The 22,150-nt window shown below is 36.9% G+C and overlaps 1 long non-coding RNA gene across 1 annotated transcript; it reads left to right on the top strand.

Annotated features, from left to right (window-relative positions):
• The first annotated feature begins 10,622 nt into the window (after window positions 1-10,622).
• LOC145997058 (uncharacterized) lies at window positions 10,623-14,406 on the top strand. Its single transcript, XR_014442859.1, has 3 exons — window positions 10,623-10,647; window positions 11,830-11,983; window positions 13,654-14,406. It is a non-coding gene; the product is annotated as an uncharacterized LOC145997058 (long non-coding RNA).
• Window positions 14,407-22,150: the final 7,744 nt, after the last annotated feature.

Here is a 22,150-nt window from a genome sequence, read left to right as displayed (position 1 = left end):
CATTATGACACGTAAGCACGCTTGAAGAAATGAAGAATAACCATCTTTGTCTTGTGATCTTTCAAGGTCATTGTTTGGCTTGTTACGCGATCTTAAACAAGCTAACAACGATGGATACTTTTAGCGTTTTCAGCTGTGACTAATGTAGTCATACAAACCGGTTATTATACTAGCTTGGGACAAGAAATGTGGCACGATAAGTGGTCAGGAGAGTGACTGAAAATGCCTGCATTTGATTGGCGAAATCCTCAAGCGACAGCGGTGTTCACATCGAAGAAACAAGCGACACGGGCCCTTTCAGTCTGCAAGCAAGCATTCACCGCGCATGCGCGAACAGCAGACCGAGGGGACCCGATAAAAGGTATCAGGCCCGTACCCAGAGGAGGGGCCATGTGTCCCCCACACCCTTCGAGCCATAAAATGTTTAAATGTGTACCTATAAAAGGCTACAAAAAATAACCGACGATTTTTCAAATTTGCAAAAATTTCGATTTTGTCCTTGCATAAATAATGGATTTGTTGTCGATAGAGGGAGTCAATACTGGTTAGTTTTAGTTTTAGGCTACCAGACGTCGTGATTTAGTCGGGACATTCCATTCCTTTGAATTCCTGTCCCGACTTTTTTCGAACTGTAGTCGTGATGCAAATGTCACGTTTTTTGAGGGCGATAACTCACATTTAGACATGTTCTTTATTATAATAATAATAATTGCTAATACGTATCATTTGATTTATAGATAGCTACACTATTATTTTCTAAGCATAGGATTATCATGGCTGTTCAGTGGCGCTGGTATCAGAAAATTAAAGGAAATTTGAAAACATTGTTAATTTGCGAACACAATAAATATTATTCGAATACTTCTGAGAATTGAATGTAAACGCTAAGCACTAAAGTCTACACTGTACGCCTTTGCCTGTAAATGACTTTGTTGACAAACACGTTGCCAGAGGGTGGGCTGTGGGGGCTGAAGCCCCCACCGAAATCCTACAAATTTTACTTCCTTAGCAGGATTAAATATATTGTATAAAAATATGTAATATACTGAGAAATTCATCTTCAGGGCTTCTACCCCCTCCTTTTCCGCCTTAAATGGCGGCTGCCGATCAGGGATGAGCCCCCCCGGAATAAAATTCTGGTTACCTGATTGTTGGGTTGAGGAGAAGGGGCTGTATGGGTGAGTTGAATTTTTCTCCGTTACTTTTGACCATAATATTGCAAATCCACAATTGTATGTTTACCTCATAGTAGTCGTGGTCACATCTAATACTCCAAACATATCGCCACCATACGACGCCTGGGGTCCCGGGTTCGAATCACAGCCTTTGCATGTGTGTTTTGTTCCTTCATAAATTTTATATCACTCATCCTCATCGTCGCGATTGGACAAACTGAGGAAAAAAACGACGTAAATTTTATATTCGTCTATGTTACTTCTATAAAGTAAGGTTGATTTAAATCAAAATTTAAATCAATTTAAATAAATAATTATAGAATAATGTACATAAGAATATTGTAGATATCAGAATCGCTTTTGGTGAAAGTACATTAATCTCGTAATCAGTTAATGGTGTTTATTAGCCTCTAAGAAAGGAAACAAAATGTTTGTACGGATGGGGTGAAGCTCATACCAAAAGGAATGTAATATGTGAACTGCAAACACGATTAAATTTATCTTGATTTAAAAATTCAATAATTATTATAGGCAAGAATAGCAAACATTTTGTGCAGAATAATATGCAAAATCCTAATCATGTTAAACAGTAAATTGTGTCATTATCGTTAAACTGTAAATAAACATGGCAGCTGATATTTTGTAAATTGTAATTTTAAAAATGCCAAAATTCAGCTACAAAGACTTTAAAAATATATTTTAAGTTACAATTATAGAGTACATCCAGAATGTTTTGTTTTCACTGGAAGAAATGTTACTGAAATTATTACAGTTTCATTAACATACTGAACAAACATTTTCGTGGTAGGTTCATCAGAAACAGAAAAATGTATTTTTTTTTATTTGCTTTAACCAAACTGTTCAAATATTTTACAGGGGCGTTTACCAAATAAAGACCTTCTATGGAAAAATACATATTTCTAAAAACCATAAAAGCAATTTTAAGCGTGTTTTAGAAAAAAAAATCTATTTATATAAAAATCATCAAGAATGTTTTTATCCACCCTGAGTATTACCAAGCAATCCCACTCAGAAAGATCACCCGTGAAAGAAATGCGCTAAAAGAGAAACAAAGCGTAGGAGAGCAGAATTTAGAGAAAGAGCGAAAGTGAAAAAGACAATATTTAGCATAATTTTCTGTATTACTTTGGAGAAGACCGAGAAAAGAGAAATTGGCCTATAGTTTGAGCATTCTTCTTTGTTGCCTTTCTTGAATAATGGTCTCACTTTTGCTATTTTGTACTCACTAGGAAAAATACCTGTTTCTAAAGGTGCGTTGCAAATACTTACTAGTGGTTGTAAAATACTATTCGCACATTTTTTTAGTAGAGAACTTGAAAATTCATTTTGCCCTGATGAATACTTATTTTTTAATTGTATAATTACCTTCTCGACTTCTCCCTCAGTTACTTCCGCGAATCTGGCCCTATTTTCTTGATAAAAGAGGGCCCATGAAAGGAAAAAAACGCACTAAATCCTCCTTCCATTGCTTTCAGTGTTAAAACACAGCGTTTCGTATTATATTATTTTAAACAATTCTAATGGATTTCTCCTGCCTATTTGTATAGGGCCAGCCTAAACTTAATAGTCAGGGCCTCCCCGATGGCGCAGTGGTAGCGTCTTCGCCTTGTAATCAAGGGGTCCCAGGTTCGATTCACGGTAGAGGCACATAGTGGTTCGGCTCCCACTTTCAACTGTAGCTCCAGTCCCGATTAGCCTTACTGTGCATAAAGTGGACTTAAAACAACAAATCAATCAATCAATCAATAGACAGACTAAACGTTCAAATCTACAACTGTTCTTTTCGCCTGGAAGCATTTAGTATTGTTTTATAGAGAAAGTATTGAAGTTTACGAACTACACTTTTCGTGACGTCAGTATCACATGAGCACCTTTGATGTCAGTCGAGCAATATGGCCGTTAGCAGGGTAGAAGAGGCTTCCTGTGTGCTTGAATTTGCAAAATCAAATTCTGTTCCTGTCGTACAGCGTCGTTTTAGAACATGGTATAGCAAACAACCGCCCACAAGGCAGTCCATCTAGGGGGCAAGAAATTTAAGGAAACTGGTTGTCTGTCTGTGCAAGGGAAAAGTTCTGGGAGTTGAGTTGCTGTTTTAAGTCCACTTTATGCACAGAAAAGCTACTCAGAACTGGACGTACAGTTTAAAGTGGGATTCGAACCACTGTGCCATGTGCCTCCACCGGGTATCGAACCCGGGACCCCTTGATCACAAGGCTACGATGTTACCACTACACCATTAAGGAGGCACAAAAGTTGTAAAAGAGAGAATGCATTGGCGTCCCGTGAAATTATTTGCACCCTATTAAATCAATATTGATTTCAGCCAGGAAAAAAATTGGATTCAAAAATTTTCTGCATCGCTTCGCTCGCATTGCCAGGCAGAGAAATAAGACTTGTGTCTTCATTGATTTTGTCTTAAATGCATAATCAATTGTTTTGAGGAAAGGGAGTGTGCACATAAGAGATACAATTTATCTAATTTTTGCTGTTGGTTTATTGTGAGATGGATTAATTTCGTTGTGTAATGTATTTAAATAATATATGTTGTACATAATATGAATATGTACACAATTTAGTGTCCACGTCGCTCCATGTTGCATAATGTGAAATATATAGCCTATCGTGCGTGAAAGTTATACATGTTAATGTAAAAAGGAATTATATTTGGAATGCATTTATCAAGCATTTTCTGTCTTTCAAAAATAGTTTGTGTGCTTGTTTTCCATTATTAATGTGAAATTGAACGCGTTGAAAAAATAATTCAAATCGTTTGTTCGAACACAAATGCTTTAGCACCAACTTCTACCCACTTTTTGCATAATTTACGAGGATAATAATGTCTTTGATACTACTACTAATAATAATAATGATGATGTTGGTCCCGGGTTCGAATTCTGGCTTGGGCATGGATGTTTGTGAGTGTGTATTCACCAATTTCATCTCATCACTCATTCCCATCTTCGCAAACTAGCCAAAAGTGGGGCAATAAGCGAAGTAAAATAAAGCAAATAATAATAATAATATTATTAACATTATTATTATTATTATTATAAAATGTTATTGGTACGTTTATCCTGGTAATTGCCCCCATCGGACAAAAAATCGTGGTTGCGCCTCTGGTTAGCACAGAGAGCTACGTTGCAGGCGGTTCGGGGTTCGAATCCCAGTCTGGGTATTGCTCCTCGTGAGTGTTCCGTCATCATATCATCACTCATCCTCAACTTTCAGATTAGCCAAAAGTGGCAGGAAAGCGAATTAAAAGAAATCAAACTAAATCAATCAAATCAAATCTCTTACCCCAAAAGTCAGCCACAGTTCCACGTAGTATAACTTCTCCTTTGAGGCCAACGCTAAGAGGCTCTGGCGTCTTGACTTACGGCCAGTATAATCCTCCGTAGGGCTGTGTGGGTGTTGTACTGTGTCTTGTCCTCAAGTGCCCCTTTGCAGCTTCAGCTTTCAACTCAGGTAAGAATATTCTGGTCCTCAAGACACTATTTAATTTTTGTTAAGGACCTGGGCCCCGTACGATGTAACGGAGGCAAAATAGCCTAAGTACTGACGCACTCACAATTTTCAATTAAATCAATCATTCAATCAATCAAATATTTCACAGTCATACTAGTATAATTGACGTTCGTTCACATAGAGGTGCTGACTGTGCCAGTGACCATTATTTAGTAATTGCTAAATTAAGAGAAAGACTCTCAGTGATAAATCATAAGCAACAAAATCTAAAAGTTCTAAAATTTAATACAGGAAAATTTGCTGATGAAAGAATTAAGAAAGATTACCAAATTAAACTGTCAAATAGATTTGATGTTTTACAGGATTTAAAAGATGATGAAAATATAAATGAAACAGACGTAAATAAGAATTGGGAGCACATACGTAATGCAATAGAGTCAGCAGCTAAAGAAAGTATAGGATACCATAAACCGAGAAAAAGTAAGCCATGGTTTGATAATGAATGCCATAATCTAATAGAAATAAGAAATCAGGATAGACTTAGGTGGTTAAATACCTGTGATGATACAAATCTAAACAATTATAATAGAATAAAGCGAGAAGTTAACCGCACGTTTAGAAGTAAAAAAAGAGATTACTTGAAAAGCAAAATTAACGAAATTGAAACAAACAGCAAAAATAAAAATATCAGAGATTTATATAAAGGTGTAAATGAGTTTAGAAAGGGTTGGCAACCTAAAGTAAACTTGATAAAAGATAAAGACGGTGATTTTCTAGTTGACCCAAGCGAAATTCTAAATAGATGGAAGAACTACTTTAATGACCTTTTAAATGTTCATGTAGGAGATAAATCAGAAGTAAATGAAGTCCACGCAGCAGAACCTTTAGTTCCAGAACCTAACTTGACTGAAGTTAAAGATGCTATTAAAAGGCTAAAGAATAACAAAGCACCTGGCATTGATTTAATACCAGCTGAGTTAATTAAATATGGTGGAAATTCGTTAATATGTCAAATTCATAAATTAATTTCTTTAATATGGAATAAAGAAGAAATCCCTCAACAGTGGAAAGAATCCATAATTGTTCCTGTGTTTAAAAAAGGTGATAAAATGAACTGCAATAATTACCGTGGAATTTCTCTACTCTCAACAACATATAAAATATTGTCTAACATTATTTTAACAAGACTAACCCCATATGCTAATGAAATTATAGGTGATTATCAATGTGGATTTAAACGTAACAGATCAACTACAGATCAAATTTTTCACATCAGACAGACACTTGAAAAAAAGTGGGAATATAATCAAAATGTCGATCAGCTATTCATTGATTTCAATAGTAGAGTTTGGAATACCTAAGAAGCTTGTTAGTATGATAAAAATATGCACCAGTGAAACAGAAAGTAAAATTCGTGTGGGTATTAATATGTCTGACAAATTTACAATTCATGATGGGTTAAAACAAGGAGATGCATTATCTCCATTGCTCTTTAATTTTGCCCTGGAATATGCTGTTAGGAAGGTAAAAGAGACTAAAGAAGGACTAAAATTAAATGGTGTGACTCAGTTGTTAGCATATGCAGATGATGTAGACTTACTGGGGGATGATGTGAATACAATTAAGAATAATGCTAAAATATTTTTCAAAACTGCTAAAGAGATAGGTTTGGAAGTTAACAAAGAGAAAACTAAATATATGCTTACAGGCCGAAACCAAGTGTTATGTAATAATCAAAATCTAATTATTGATAACAACTCGTTTGAATCAGTCTCCAAATTCAAATACTTAGGAGTAATATTAACAAATGAAAATTATATTAAAGAGGAAATAAAAAGTAGGCTTAAGTCAGGAAATGCATGTTACTACTCTCTTCATAAACTTTTGTCTTCTCGTTTAATATCTAAGAAACTAAAAGTTAAAATATACAAAACAGTAATTTTGCCTGTAGTATTATATGGGTGTGAAACTTGGTCGCGTACATTGAAAGAGGAACATAAATTGAGAGTATTTGAAAATAAGATCCTTAGGAAAATCTTTGGACCTAAAAGGGATGAGGAGACAGGTGAGTGGAGAAGGTTACATAATTTAGAACTACATAATTTGTATTCATGGCCAAATATTATTAGAATAATTAAATCTAGAAGACTTAGGTGGGCAGGCCATGTGGCACGAATGGGAGAGGAAAGAGGAGTTTACAGGATTCTTGTTGGGAAACCTGATGGTAAGAGACCTGTAAGAAGGCCAAGACGAAGATGGAGGGACAACGTTGAGATAGACCTAAAGGAAATTGGTAGGGATGGAAAAGAGTATATAGATCTTGCTCAAGATCTGGACAGATGGAAGGCCTGTGTTGCTACAGCCATGAACCTTCGGGTTTAAGAAGGCTAGAGAGTTAGTTAGTTAAATATTTCATAGTATGAGGTATTTTATGTTTGACGCCTCGTTTCGACGCTATGAACCCTCGAAAGATTTCATTTGATCCTGAATATACAGGGTTACTTCAAACTCGACGTATTGCTTTGAAGGCATAATAGGTGAGCGAAATTGCAACAAATTGAACCCTAAAGTGCCTTACACCAAGGGGGTCCATTTTCGAGGTATTCCACATTTATTGATTTGGTTGAAAAAACTCACGATTCCCAGGTTCAAAATTAATATAAGAAAAAAAGTGGTGATCGAATTCAACTTGTTTTAATTTGTATGTCATGCCAACATGTTCACAATGTTTTATGAACAGTAAAACAATCAAAAGCGCCGAACATTTTCAAGGAGCAGGTCAAAACTTCCTGAATGTTTAAATTTTCAATGCACTTGCCTACCAAAAAGCAGCAAATATCTCAAAATATCAATGAGACACTAAGCGTACAAAGTACTAAAAAACTTCCTTGTTTTATCAGCTGTCCGATGACGTATTATAATGTTCACAAAAAATTCAAAAAATCTGTAAAGAAGTTCAATAACAACGGGACAGGTGGAGCGCGACTATAAAGTGGAAATTGAAAGAATAATGAAATGAAATATGGTTTGTATGTATGAATGGATTTAGATGCAACTTTCCAAGGAGTTGAATCGGCAGATTAGGGCCAATCCCGTGGCTTGCAAGGTGTCCCAACTTATTTGCTGTCGATTTTGATGTGTGGGTGCACATGAAGGCCTTAGTTTACGCAACACTAGTGCTTTCCGTGGAAAATCTCAAACAAAGAATCGTCGATGCGAGTGAAGAAATGCGACGCACTTTCACTTCAAGAGTAACTAAAACAGAAGTAAGGACTCATGTTCGGGTGTGCATTCAACATAACCTAGGGGAGAACATTTTGAGAAAGACTTGTGAACTAAAACCATTTTTACTTACAAACTTTCTTTCATTTCATTATTCTTTCAATTTCCACTTTATAGTCGCGCTCCATCTGTCCCGTTGTTATTGAACTTGTTTTTACAAAAATTTTTAAATTTTTTGTGAACATTGTAATACGTCGTCGGACAGCTGATAAAACAAGGAAGTTTTTCTATTAGTTTGTACGCTTAGTGTCTCATTGATATTTTGAGATATTTGCTGTTTTTTGGTAAGCAACTGCATTGAAAATTTAAACATCGAGGAAGTTTTGACCTGCTCTTTGATTGATTGATTGATTGATTTGGTGTTTTAAGTCCACTTTATGCACAGGAAGGCTAATCGGGACTGGACTTACAGTTTAAAGTGGGATCCGAACCACTTGTGCCTCCACCAGGTATCGAACCCGGGACCCCTTGTTTGCAAGGCGACGACGCTACCTCTGCGCCATCTCGGAGGCCCGACCTGCGCTCTGAAAATGTTCGGCGCTTTTGATTGTTTTACTGTTGATAAAACATTGTCAACGTGTTGGCATGACATACAAATTAAAACAAGTTGAATTCGATCACCACTTTTTTCTAATTTGAAATTTGAAATTGGAAATTGGGAGTTTTTCAACAAAATCAATAAATTTGGAATATCTCGAAAATGAACCCCCCCTTGGTATAAGGCACTTTATGGTTCAATTTGTTCCAAATTCGCTCTACTATCATGCCTTCAAAGGAATACGTCGAGTTTGAGGTAACCCTGTATACAACCACGCAGCACAGGCTCACAATTACCACTGAAGGATTGACTAAAATATACACGCCAGTCGCAAACCCTCCCAGCTGAATCGCTCCATTGATATCGATACGTTGCAACTCCATTTCTGGGGAAGAAACCCACTGTCCCCCTCCTCTTGCACGTCACCGTATTCTGTTCACCATATCCCTACGATCCTATGAGAGGAAAATACAAAATTCGTAGTCTATGATCTTTCAATAACAATCATAACACTACCATGAAGGGAAAGCTTGTTCCTCTACTAAAACTTTCTTTCTCTCAATCACTTCATTTAGTATTTCAATTTCTACTTCATTTTCTGTTCTTCTTTCCTTTCTCTGCATTCTTTTCGTGTAATATTTGTTTCTTTATGCTTCTCTTCGCCTATTTGCCCTTTCATATCTGCTTACATATTCATCTAATTCTTTTCATCTAGTATTGCTTTCTTCTCGTACCCTCTTAGCACACTTGTCCGTTCTTCTTACTTTTCTCTTTCTCGAGGTTTTCCTTCTTCCCTTTTGTAATTCCCCCATGATTATCTTCATCTGACTAGTTCTTTCCTTGCCATTATTCTTTAGCTACTTTCTTCTCCTGTTTTCAATCTGTCTGTTTCTTCTTGTGCCTTCTAGCTTTGTATACTCTTCACCAAGCTGTTGACTTCCTGTGTTAATCTTCATCCTTCTTACATTGTATTTCTTTCTTATCGTTCTACATTTCGTCTAGTTTTTCTATTCTCCTCTTCCAGCTATCTCCATTGACATTGTTATTTTGTGACTCTTCACATAGTTTTTTCAATTCTCTCTATCCATCTATTCCTATGGATGTTGTTTCTGCATATTCACAGTTTTTCTTCTATTCTTCTCATCCTGCTATTCCTATTGATATTTTATCTGTGTTATACCTCATATAGTTTTTCGATTCTCCTGAACCACATACTCCTATTGTTGTTGTTTCTGTGTGACTCTTTGTATTCTCCTCATGCAGCTATATCTACTGTAGTTTTAACTTTTCCCAAATAGACACATTCAATTTGGACAATTTTATAGACTAACCGAGTCTATAGCTCTGTTTATCTTGGTACTGTTTAGTGTTGTTTTGTTTGCTGGAACTAATCTGCTGTTCTACTATTGTTTCTTTCCGCTTTAAATAAATAAAATAATTATATAGATTTTCTATTGTTTTACTTTCTATTCCTTTTCATGATATGCCGTACCTCAGTTTTTTAGTCAAATATTGCAATTTGAGCATTGATACCAGTACTATAGTGAGAATTTTCTTAGTTTTTTTTACACATTGCAAGCCTAGAATGAATACATGCATGCCACTAATATTCTGACCTTTTAATATTTCCACGCTACTTCCCCTGTCTTCCTGTATCCTTGAAAAAAATTCTCTCGGAATCTTGGGTGAAAAATGCGCCACCTTGGGATGGTCTTACATAACACACTTTTAACTCATCCTTGTAACTCTTATAATTTGCATTTCTTCTCACATGTGATGAGGTGAGATAACACAGGACTCAAGGGTATTCCTTTGCATTGTTAGCAACTCTGGAAACTTCAAATTCCTATGAAATTAATCACTGATGCGAGATCGTGTCCTGTCGGGGGATGTGATGTAACGTTATAAGATGATTGTACTGTGCGGACAAGCGTTGACTTGCGAACTGTAAATAAGTTCTTGATGGGTCGACACGCTGGGTGGCGCTTTGCACGCGAAAATTGGCGACTTTTCGTGTCTTTTGGGTAACAAGGATACCGACTTACATCTTTCTAAGACATTTTCTTTTATCTAAAGAACGCAAGGTCAGTATATAAGAGGAAGTGGTCGGATTTTTTAATATACTTCTTCCAGTGACGGAAGTCAAGCCGGGTTATGGATTTGAAGGTACGTTACGCAAAATGCATAAAATACATCAAAATCAATCTGCGGTTTCTTGGTTTTGTTTCCTTTAACATACAGTACATTTTTTTGTGATATGGGTCGACATGAAAATAATCATTGACGAGGTATTGTTTACACCTTGCAAAAAGTTATTTTAATTAATAGGGACATTATTTTTATGTAATAACGATATACTCGAACTAGGCACAGGAGAACTATTTTCCGTAATATCGCAATGTACTCTCTAACATTTATTTGGCCCGTTAATTGTTCGATCAAAAGCCCAATTGTGACAACTTCAGAAGTTGAAATGTAAATTTTTATGTGCAACCAACTTTTGTATCAGATAGTACGTCATGCGGCTATTCTCCGTCTCTCTCTCTCTCTGTGTGTGTGTGCTTGTGTGTCTCCAATTATCTCTTTATTTTCCGTTGTCCGGCTCGTTTTGTCCTCCTCTATCTTCTTGACACTCTATTCTTCTTCTGTCGCTACTTCCGCTGTTCTCTGTTTTGTCCCGCCCGCTTTATACCTCTATCTCTATTACCCCTACTCACTATCTCTTCTTCATTCTCTTTCTTCTTCTTTCCCCTCTACCTGTTTCTCACTATCACCTGTCCTACATATTTGCCTTCTCTCTTATTTCTTCTCTCCCTTGTCTCAATGTTTCTGGGTTTCTCCTCGCTCTCTCCACGTCTCCCCTCTCTTAACTAATATCTCTGTCTGTATCCCATTCACTCTCTTCTTGTCCTGGCTTGCCTCTTTCTCACTCTTATCTTCCTATCTCTCTTCCCATTGTTCCCCGTCTCTTCTCGCGTTCTCCCTTCATCTCGACAACTCCCTCTGTCTCTCTTTCCCACTTCATTATCTCCTTGGCTGCTCTGTGTCTTTAACTTTCCTTCAAAAGTCAGAAACATCAATGGTAGAATAGCAGCATAAGTTTTCAGAGCTTCGCACGAAGTACCACAATTTTACTGTCTTTTATACGGATGGGTACAAGCCAGTCGATTCATTTGAGTGTTCCAGTTACCATTTACATCCTGCCTGTCCCATTTGTGCGCCATTCTAATGGCACTGAACTTTGCTTTTCAGAAAACAATACACCAAGGATAAGGTTTAATTAAGATTACCTGTTAGTAACGTACCAGACTATAATTATTACTATCTATTTCTTTCTGTCCACCCTAGGTGCTGCTTCTAGCAACTATGCTGACGTCGTGTGCCATAGGTGAAGAACAAGATGTAAACAAGGACAACCTTGAAGAGTCGGACACATTTGGCTTTGGCTATGCCCATCAAGGGTATGGGTTCGGATACAAAATGCCCATGCCCTTCCCTTATGGTAAGAATTATGAAGTCTTCCTGCAAGCTTTCACTGATAATGTTTTGAAATGTCTTTTCATAATAGCCCCGTCCAGTTCGCTGCACATTTCGACTCTCTCTGCACTCGCGCATCTAGTTGGTTACACGGTGCAACACCGACTCGTCTAGTTCGTTGATTTGGTGCCTGCACCGTTTGCGCTACGTTCTGGAGCAGTGTGATGTGTGGTGTATGGTCACGTGGTGCGTGCTAACTAATCAAACGAACGTTTAAAGCAGCAGGCAGGCATTTGTTGAATTTTCTGAACATGAACTCCGCTATTCGCCTACTTGGTTACTTGCACCAGCCTGACATCTAGTGTCAAAAACTACAGCGAACTAGAGGGGGCATTGAGTCATGATATATCGCTTGATACAGTGTGTGTACACATATAACTGTTATATTTGGACGTTTCGATTGATATGTTGCTTATTTGATATTGTTCTTGCTGGTATACCTAGAATGCATAGCGTAATACAAATAGATAGGGGGTCCAGGGGGCCCCGACCCCCCACCCCACCCCCCGAAATATTCACTAAGTACTAAAATTAAATAATGAAATTAATGAAATGTTAAAATAACTAAAATTAAATAATGAAACCTTAAAATATCTAAAATTAAATAGTGAAATATGCTTGTTGTTCAATCGAGGGTTCTTTATTTTCGCCGAAGTTAATTGGAAAGCAAGGATTTTATTGGGATCATACGACTTTGAATGACTACCAAAGAAGATTTATGCAAGATTTATTACTATTCTTATTAATATGCATAAAATATTACCAGTTTTCATCAACTTGATCTAAAATCCTTTTTTTGATATTCAATAAATATTCAATTATTTATCTATTTGAGATTAATTTCCTTGCCAGGGCAGTTGTTTTTTGTTTATTTTATATGTACATTTTGCCAAGCTTAGCTATACGTAAGCTAGATAATGAATGCTGTTATTTCACTAACCTTAATCGTCCTTTTACCTTTCCATGTAATATAAATACAATATTAATAAATTTGAATATTTTAATTAATACTATTATTAATTATTTTAATTTAAATAATAATAATAATAATAATAATAATAATAATAATAAGAGACACTTGGTTTGGACCTCCCCCGAAATATACAGGGTGTCCACAAAGTCCTGCTACCGTTACAATGAAACTTAACTCCTAAACTATATGAGATAAAGACATGCGGTTTTTTGCAACGTGTTCTACAGATCTCAAAGTTTTATTTACAATTACCAGAGTCAGCATGCCACAAACATTGTGCCTTCTTATGTGCTGTCGTCATTTATCGCTCACAACATAATCTGCAAAAAAAAAAAAAAAAAAAAAAACAATAACAAATTAAAATAAAAATAATAAAATACCACTACTTATTAAAACTTTGAGAGCTGTAGAACACGTTGCAAAAAACAGCATGTGTTTATCTCATATAGTTTAGGAGCTATGTTTCATTGTAATGGTAGCAGGACTTTGTGGACACCCTGTATTTCTAGATACGTACCTGGGTTAGGTATTTACTATTTATCTCAAAATCTTAAATAACCAGAAATGAATATAGTCGGTAAGATATTTCGTAACGAAATTTTAAAAAAGTACTACTTTTCTTTACAAAAATGGTTTTACTTCTATTTTGTTTTTATTTGCAGGTTATCATGGCTATGGAATGTATGGCTTTCCACCGTTCGGTATGGGTATGGGGGGATTCTTTGGGTAGCAGTGCTGTCTTCTGTGGACAAGTTATTTAGGGTCATCAGTAAAGTGATTTCTGGAGAAAGAAAATTTCAAAGATTTTGAAAAAGAATCGGGCAAGTGTTTCATGATGAACGTCTGCTCCCAATAATTTTGACTTCCTTGAAGATTAGAGCGACAATTTTTATAAACTTGTCGAAGCTTCTCGTTAGCTCCAATAATTTTGATTTACTAGAAAATTATAATGACGTTAGCTCCCAAGATTTTAACTTGCTGAAGATTACAGTGACATTGACTCCAAAAATTTAAACTTGCTCGAAGATTGGAAGGAATTTGAGTTATTAGAATTAGAATTATCTCCCCATATTTTAACTTATGGAATATTAGTTTGACAATAACTCCCGAAATTTTAACTTACTATAAGATTAGAGTGACGTTAGTTCCCAAAATCTTAACTTGCTTTAAAATGAAAGTGAATTTAGCTCTCGATAAGTCACATTTATTCCCAGAAATCACTTCCTTGCTTACCTGAGAAGACAGACTCATTATTCAACGAAACTTTACATTGCTTTAATGAATAACTTGTTTCTATATAAAGATCAACATAATACATCGTAACAAGGATAGGTTGTAAATGAAAAATAACTCTTTTGTAAACTCATGGTATTGTATTAACAAGAAAGTGTAAAATATATATGTTTGATTAAAAATGTGTAAAAGATGAGGACTGTATAATAAAAAAACAAGTTTGACTATGAAATATTATTTGTATTTTTCTTGCATTTCACGTTTCTTTGTCTTAACCTGTCGAGCAGGACACATTTTCCGGAAAGCCATTAATGCAAGACAAGCCCAGGCACCAAGGGGCCCCTTGGGTGAGAATGAGAGGGATATCTTAATATTTTTCCTCCCCCCCCCAAATTGGTATTTGCTAGGTTGGGTAGTTCAACGAACTAACCGACTATTATATACACCCTTGTATACTAACTTAATCCCTAAGTGTAAGTTAAGTTTAACTTAGGTTGATACACCTTGGAATAGTAACTCAATCTTAAGTTTAAGGATTAAGTTAAGTGCATCGATTTAACAAACTTAAGGATTAAAAAGGATTAGGTTAATACACCACAGTATATATATATTTACTGAAATATTCAATCCAATTTATTTCTCATACTGATACTTACATTTGCATTCAAGTAACTTCGAAATGACATGTTACTGGAACTGTAGTTGTTGGGCTCAAGGAGGATTTAGTGGTTTTTTTCTTTAATGCGCCCTCTTTTATCAAGAAAATAGGGCCAGATTCGCGGAAGAATGGTTAAAAGAAGCACTGACAATTGAAAATTAAAAAGGCCTGACATCTATTAACAATCATATCATCCACAAATGACATTTCCGGGTACGCACCTGTACACATAAATATATTTATGTTCGCGATGGGTTCGAAAGGTTCTGGATTCGAATCCCTATCAGGGCATGTGTGCTTGCCCATTTGTCAAAGGCATTCCTTAGTTTTTACGTATCTTGCTCAATCGCGACGATGAGGGGTAAGGTAAATTTGGGGGGGGGGCGAGATCGGCGTCAAAATACTTTATGTATGTAAATATACATACAGTATGTCGTCCTACGTGGATTTTGGGGCGACGCCTCTGGGATGGAGCGATGAAATAGACGAAGGGAACAAACACATTGATACTCCTCCATTGAAGCTGGCTCGTCGATGTCTTCTATTCATCTTCATCGTTGCGATTAAACGCAAGGGTTAGAAAAGCGACGTTATGTATTTCTTACCAACAGAGAACATAAAATATCCAACTGACATCTAATGCATAGTTCTTGGATATTCGCGTCGAAATTTTGGGATATTCTACAGATATCCAAGACATCCATAGGATATACCTTGGATATATTTTGGATATTGGCGTCGAGGTTTTGGATATTCTACAGATATCCAAGACATCCGTTGGATATACGTTGGATATATTCCGGATATTCGAGTCCAGGTTTTGGATATTCTACAGATATCCAAGATATCCATTGGATATACTTAGGATATCCTTACGTTCGTTCAGGAGTCATCCATAAGGGTGTTAATTGGACATTGTGTGGATCATTTTTCAGAGATGTCTTGATTGATTTAGTTTATTTTACTTCGCGTTTTGTGCCATTTGGCTAATTTGCGAAGATGGGGATGAGTGATGATATGATGAAATTGATGAATGGACATTCACAAACAACCAAACCCGAGCTGGATTCGAACCCGGGACCCTTGGCGTCGCAGCGCGATGTGCTAACCACTCGACCACAGGGTCCGGTTGAGATGTCTTGGACTTCAGTGCTATCTTATTCAGAGGTACACCTGAGGATGGGGGGCTGAAGAGGCTACTGCCCCTCAAGAAAATTTGAGAAAATCAACATTTGCAAATCAGAGCAGTTAAGAACTCGGAAAAAATCAAAGTGGTAAGTGCTTAGTTACTTTAAAATGACCCCAATTATAATTTTTGTCTTTGAACAAATTTTGAAAGGAAGGTTAAGAAACGGGAATTACGAAATATATTGTGGTGTATCCCGTCCCCTAGAACGCAGCCATGTAAAATCCACCACCTTTACAATTCCTGTCCCCTCCGAAAAATTTCTAGTTCAAGTGAACAGAACGTCGTGGGCAAGACCGTGCAAGATAAAAGTTTTCTCAAGTTAAAACTATTGTCTACTCTTGCGGCGGACGCTCTACATGCTGTAAATGGAAGTGCGGGAGCGGCGAATGCGCCGCAGACCAACCAGGCAACAGCGGTGGCGCCGAGAGATACGACGTGGCGGGAGGATGTACTACGCGCACCTCGTTCTATAGGCTGCTGCATTTCTTATCGCGCTGAATTGGTCGCTTTCCCACTTCCCTTGTTATCTTGAAGACCGCCCGACGTAAGTCTGGACAAGAGCTATACTATGGCCTCTTAATGCTAAGCCGTGTATATCAAGAAAAGTAAACTGTCCTTGTCCCCCCCCCCCCCCAGTTCCGGCACCCAATCGCCGCTACTGTTACTGAATAATGTAAAAGATACTTGTGGTGGCGATGCAAGTACGTAGTTTGTTACAAGGGCAAAATGTTGTCACGCTTGCAGTTGTATGCATCTACAAAAATTGTCAATTATTTTATAAACACCCTGTACCTTATAGCAGCGAAACCACAGACAAAGACAGTTGATGAGTTGGGTTCAAGGACGAACAGACATTGCCTGAGAAATATCCATTGGGAATATCTGACGTTCAAAAGTCGTAAACATGAAAAAAGGCCATAAAGCGTGAGAATATTACCGCTAGATGTCTCGCACTGTCATTAAACGTCCGATTTGATTTCAAAAGTGAAACTTCTTAGTCCTGTAATTTTTAGAAAACAAAGAATGTAAACTATAAATATTATATATTTGTCGCCTTTCGTCGGAAATGGCTGTTGTAGATTTTATCACGTTTTTGTTACAAAAGCTCAGCCTCGGTTATTATGATGGAATAAAAGATATAAGCAATGGAAGTGCATTAAACTTTCTTTTAGTACAAATTTTAGTTTTTGTGACAAATTTAAGTTTTATGATCAATGGCTAGTAATGCAACTGAATATTGGGTAAATAGTTGAATAACGTAGTTGTATTCGGAAGCCGTAATGTTAACGTTGTTGCTTTGTAACCACGAGGTCCTGAGTTCGATACCCGGTGAAGGCACACAGTGGTTCGCATCTCACTCTAAACTGTAGGTCCAGTCCCGAGTTCTCAAATTAAACTCAAAATGAAGATAAATTACAAGGCATGTGGGGGGGGGGGGTGAAGACCCATACATTCACAATGTGACATTTGTGGAAGTGATGTGATCAGCACCACGCTCCGTCCCACAGGTTACCATTTATTAGAGGCTGGGTGAACCCGTTAGCCGCTCCATATAGGGATATTTCTGGTACAATGCCCACCTGAAATCACCCACCACAGGAATCTAACCCGAATCTCTCGCGTGGCAGTCAGACACCTTATCGACTGTTCTACATAATGATATCAAGATAACATTAATCCCTTAGCTTAAATTGCTACAATGTACTTATTAATTATGCAGCCGTAACTGCAACTAAACCTTATCTACACTAATCCAACTCTTTTTAATAACAGACAATCAAGGAGGACGTGACGCTCGTCTTGCCTGATTGATCGTTATTCGCTCGTGACGTCATAGCGAGCGAAGAGCTATCTAGCGTCATCCGTGCGAACTATGTTCTAATACAAGGTGGCGCAAAAGTCATCACCTGATTTTCTTAGCCTACAGCTTGGGTTTTAAATTAAACAAAGTAGTTTCTTTTTTGTGTTAAACTTTTATTGATACTTGTAAGTTTTATGTCCTCAATCCAATAAATGACCACCATTCGAATTGATTAAATTTGGGCTCTTTTTATTGCGTTGGTGGTGTTGGAAAGAATCTGCGGGGAAATGTTTTCAATTTCATGCTGAATATTGTCCTTTAGTTGCTGTAACGTATCTGGCTTATTCACATAAACCAAAATCTTGAGCAGGCAAATCGGGAGACCTGGCCGGCCATGGCAAACAGTGATGTGCCGTAGACTATAAGTTTACGTCTACATGCGTTGTCTACACGTAATCTACGCGTAGATTACATTGGGTTCTAGGTTACATAGACTACGTAGACAATCTAAAGTGCATTAAAATTAATTTTCAAAGGTTTCATGAAAGGAAAGTGAAATTTTCAACTATACTGGCTCCTAACGAAATGAAATAATCCTATTTACAACAACATTTCTCTTCTCTTCTATTATCAACTATGGAAGAAGATAAATAGTATGCAAAAACAACAACAGATGGCAGTCGTGAGGCAAGAGTGGTCTTTTCCCCATAAAACACTAGAATATATTTCCTATTAGGTTTCTTGCTAGGTGAGAAATTGTTCGAATTTGGAAAAAGGAGTATGAAAAGTTCTCCTCACACATCAGCAACTGATACGTAGTATAATTTTGTTTTAATTCTACGGCACCCTTTGCTAAGTTATCACCTTTCGCCATGTTGTTTACATAGATTACGTAATCTACGTGTATAAAGTAGTCTACGCGTAGAATGTAGACTATCGTTGTTTACGCGTAGATGCACATCACTGATGGCAAATCACCAAAACGGGATATTACTCTGCCCGGAAAAGTGTCACGCAAAATAGTTAATGTTTCGCGAGCTGTATGTGGGGTATACTTATTTACTTTCGCACACAATAAATTTCGTGAGTATCTTCTATTTAACTGACAAAACACTACTGATATAAACAACAAGATGTCAAAATAAAGGTCAGTTCAAATAGGATGATGACTTTTGCGCCACCTGTTACATACATTTCCACACATTAGGAGAACTGCAACAAACAACTTGATGGCTTTCTACCTCCGCGATTTGACACAAATGAATAACAAGTCCACTTGTCAAGTGACCAAGCCTGCATCTTGGTGTGCTCTGTTCTGTTGTATAGATTCCTCATGAACTTGTCGCTTTTGAACTGTACTAGGTGACGTCACTGCCGTCAAATGACTCAAATCATTTAACTTCCATAAAACATGCCATTGAGGGCCTCCCCGATGGCGCAGTGGAAGCGTCGTCGCCTTATAATCAAGGTGTCCCGGGTTCGATACCCGGTGGAGGCACATAGTGTTTCGGATCCCACTTTAAACTGTAGGTCCAGTCCCGATTAGCCTTACTGTGTATAAAGTGGACTTAAAACACCAACTCAATCAATCAAAACATGCCATTGATGATTGTAGAATAGCGATAATTAGTACTCGAAAGTTGATGAAAAATCATATTTGTTTTCTGAGCCTGCTAAACCTTCAGTTAGAACATGAAAACATTGGCATTTTTCAGGCTTTTAAGGTATTTTTCAGTATTTTGGCTGTTTTTCTTGCATTTTTCTTCAATTTTGAGGTTTATTTTCCTCTTCTTATGTTGTTTCGTGAATTTTAAATAGTTGTTAACATAACTTAGATATTACAATTTTCTAACATTGTAGTTTTAGCAAGTTTGACATTAATGGAAATTACGCCCAAGTGATAAAGTATATTTCATGTAACCTTGAAGTAAAAAAAAACTGCATTAGTACTTAATTGCATTTATCCAACTTTGCTTCGGTACTTTAAACCACCAAACAATAGGTTTTATGGAATAATCAACTACTCTCTTGTAACTTATGCAAAAATCAAGCTTTGATTTTGAGATCGAAAATTATTTATAGGTCATTTTTTAAACATTTTTTTAGGTCATCAACATCCGAGCTGTACAGCCGTAGGATCCGGCATGGAGATCGCCTTCATGGCAGTGACCCTCTGTTGCCGCGTTTACCTACGAAGGAACTCGCGGTCAAACAACCAATTAGGCCTGTAGGTCTTTTCTCCTCTTACGGCGGGCGACCCTCATGCTGGCAAGGGGAGCGGGCAATACGCAGCAGACTAATCAGACAACAGCGGTGTCGCCGAGAGTTACGACGCGGCGGGAGGAAGTGCTACGCGCAACTCGTTCTACAGGCTGCTGCGTTTCTTATCGCGCTGGATTGGTCGCTTCCCCGCTCTCCCAACTTCCCTTGCCAGCATGTAGAGCGCCCGCCGTAAGACTGGAAAATATCTATTGGCCCAGTCAATCAAGAACAGGAAAAGGACATTTTCAGAAATCAAATTCGGTTGTAAATAAATTGTATTCCTCTTTAAAATGTTATTAAACATAAATTTATAAGTATAGAAAAATCGTATATTAAGGGTTCAGTTCGCCTAAAGTCTTCTAACAAACATCTCGTAACCATACAAGATATAAAATACTATTGCTTAGTTCGAGGAAATAGTGAGTTTTTCTACAAAACTACTATTTTTAATTTTTCAAAAATAGATTTATTAATATATTATTGAATTTTGCACTATTTGGAACATTTCTGGAAAAGAAAACGGAAGTTGATAGGTGCCACCGTTCCAGAGATATATCAAATCAAAAATATCCAATATGGCGGACTCTTTTCAAGATGGCGGACGTCAGAACGCAGATGGCGATTGGCTACTCGACTGAAATATATCTTAGGTGGTACAGTAATTAATTCTACCAAGTCTCTTGCTTTTATTAAAAAGTCAATGATTCCGGACTTATCCGCCGGATTGTGATAAAGAGACACTTTTTGGTACTATCCTCCATTTGGAGACACATTTTATGCATTAAAACTTATATCGCTTTAAAATTTATAAAATATGCTATAAATTTTATTCGAGACAATTTCTTGAGATTTAATTTGTTCAAAAGTTAAAAGAAAACCATTAAAAAGTACAAGAAAAAATTCACTTTTTGCGGATTATTTTTCTAAATTACTGGAAAACCACCGACATTATGGAAAAATTAAACAGAATCTTTTTTGTAGCCCATCTAATAAGGATTAAGACTAGAAAAAGATTGCCTGCCTATGATGATTGGTTACGGAGATATAGGTCAATAACTGAGAGTCTGCGAAGTTGATGTTTTGGGGGGACTTTTGGGATTTTGCACTACTAGTAATGTTCTAACAAAAAAATTCAGCTTTTACGGAATTATTCCCGACATGAAATCTTTATTGACTGGGCTATATAATGCTTGGGCAAGAAGCGCGAACCTTGAAAGCAGCCAGCAGGGAAACAGGATTTTGTCAAAATGACCGTTCTGCTCTGTGATTGCATACTTGGCATAAAAGAGGTTAAGCGAAGGTATTCTTACAATAAAATAAAATTATCAAACAAGTGTTTAATTATTGCATTTAAACATAAAAGCTACAGTAATAGAAAGTAGAAGGTGTACCCTATTGAGTACAATTAAACAGAGCGTGGTACACCCTTGACTAGAGCGCTGGTTAGCAGACAAGAGCATTGTTATCATCACTTTCCTGCATTTGCCTTACGTGCGTATTTACAAACCCGATAGTGCTCCAGAACCAGAGGTATATAAAGCTTTCTTATTGGCTGTGTGCACCGGAAGTGTTTAATTCCGTGTCCATTGTTCCTTGTTTCTTCATAGGGAAAAATGAGACTCGTGATTATATAGTAATGAAGTTTGTAATCAGACTGTCGAAATTATGTTAAGAAATATACGTTTATATAATAAATATAATGTTTAAAATTATATACGTTGAACATACATAATTTTGTCAATTGTCATTGATAGTTACAATGTTTGCACTGATGTGACTTTAAATAAAAAAATCATTCACTTCAAGATGAGTTCTGATTTCTGTCTTCTAAAACATTGATTTAAATAATTGTGCTAAAATATCAACCTTAGTATAAATGGGTTTCCTGTCTTGTTGGAATTGATATTTGAAAGTTACTCTGTTAATTTGAACCCTGCCATCTAGCGTTACCTTGAAGAAACGCTGCATTAACTTCCGGAATGGCAGCCAATCAGAAGCCAAATATCGCTGGAGGTT

This window comes from Lepisma saccharinum, chromosome 13 (genome assembly GCF_977018435.1).
Source record: "Lepisma saccharinum chromosome 13, izLepSacc3.1, whole genome shotgun sequence".
Lineage (NCBI taxonomy): Eukaryota > Metazoa > Arthropoda > Insecta > Zygentoma > Lepismatidae > Lepisma > Lepisma saccharinum.
Note: the sequence above shows the minus strand (reverse complement) of the source record. Positions and strands in the feature narration are given on the sequence as shown.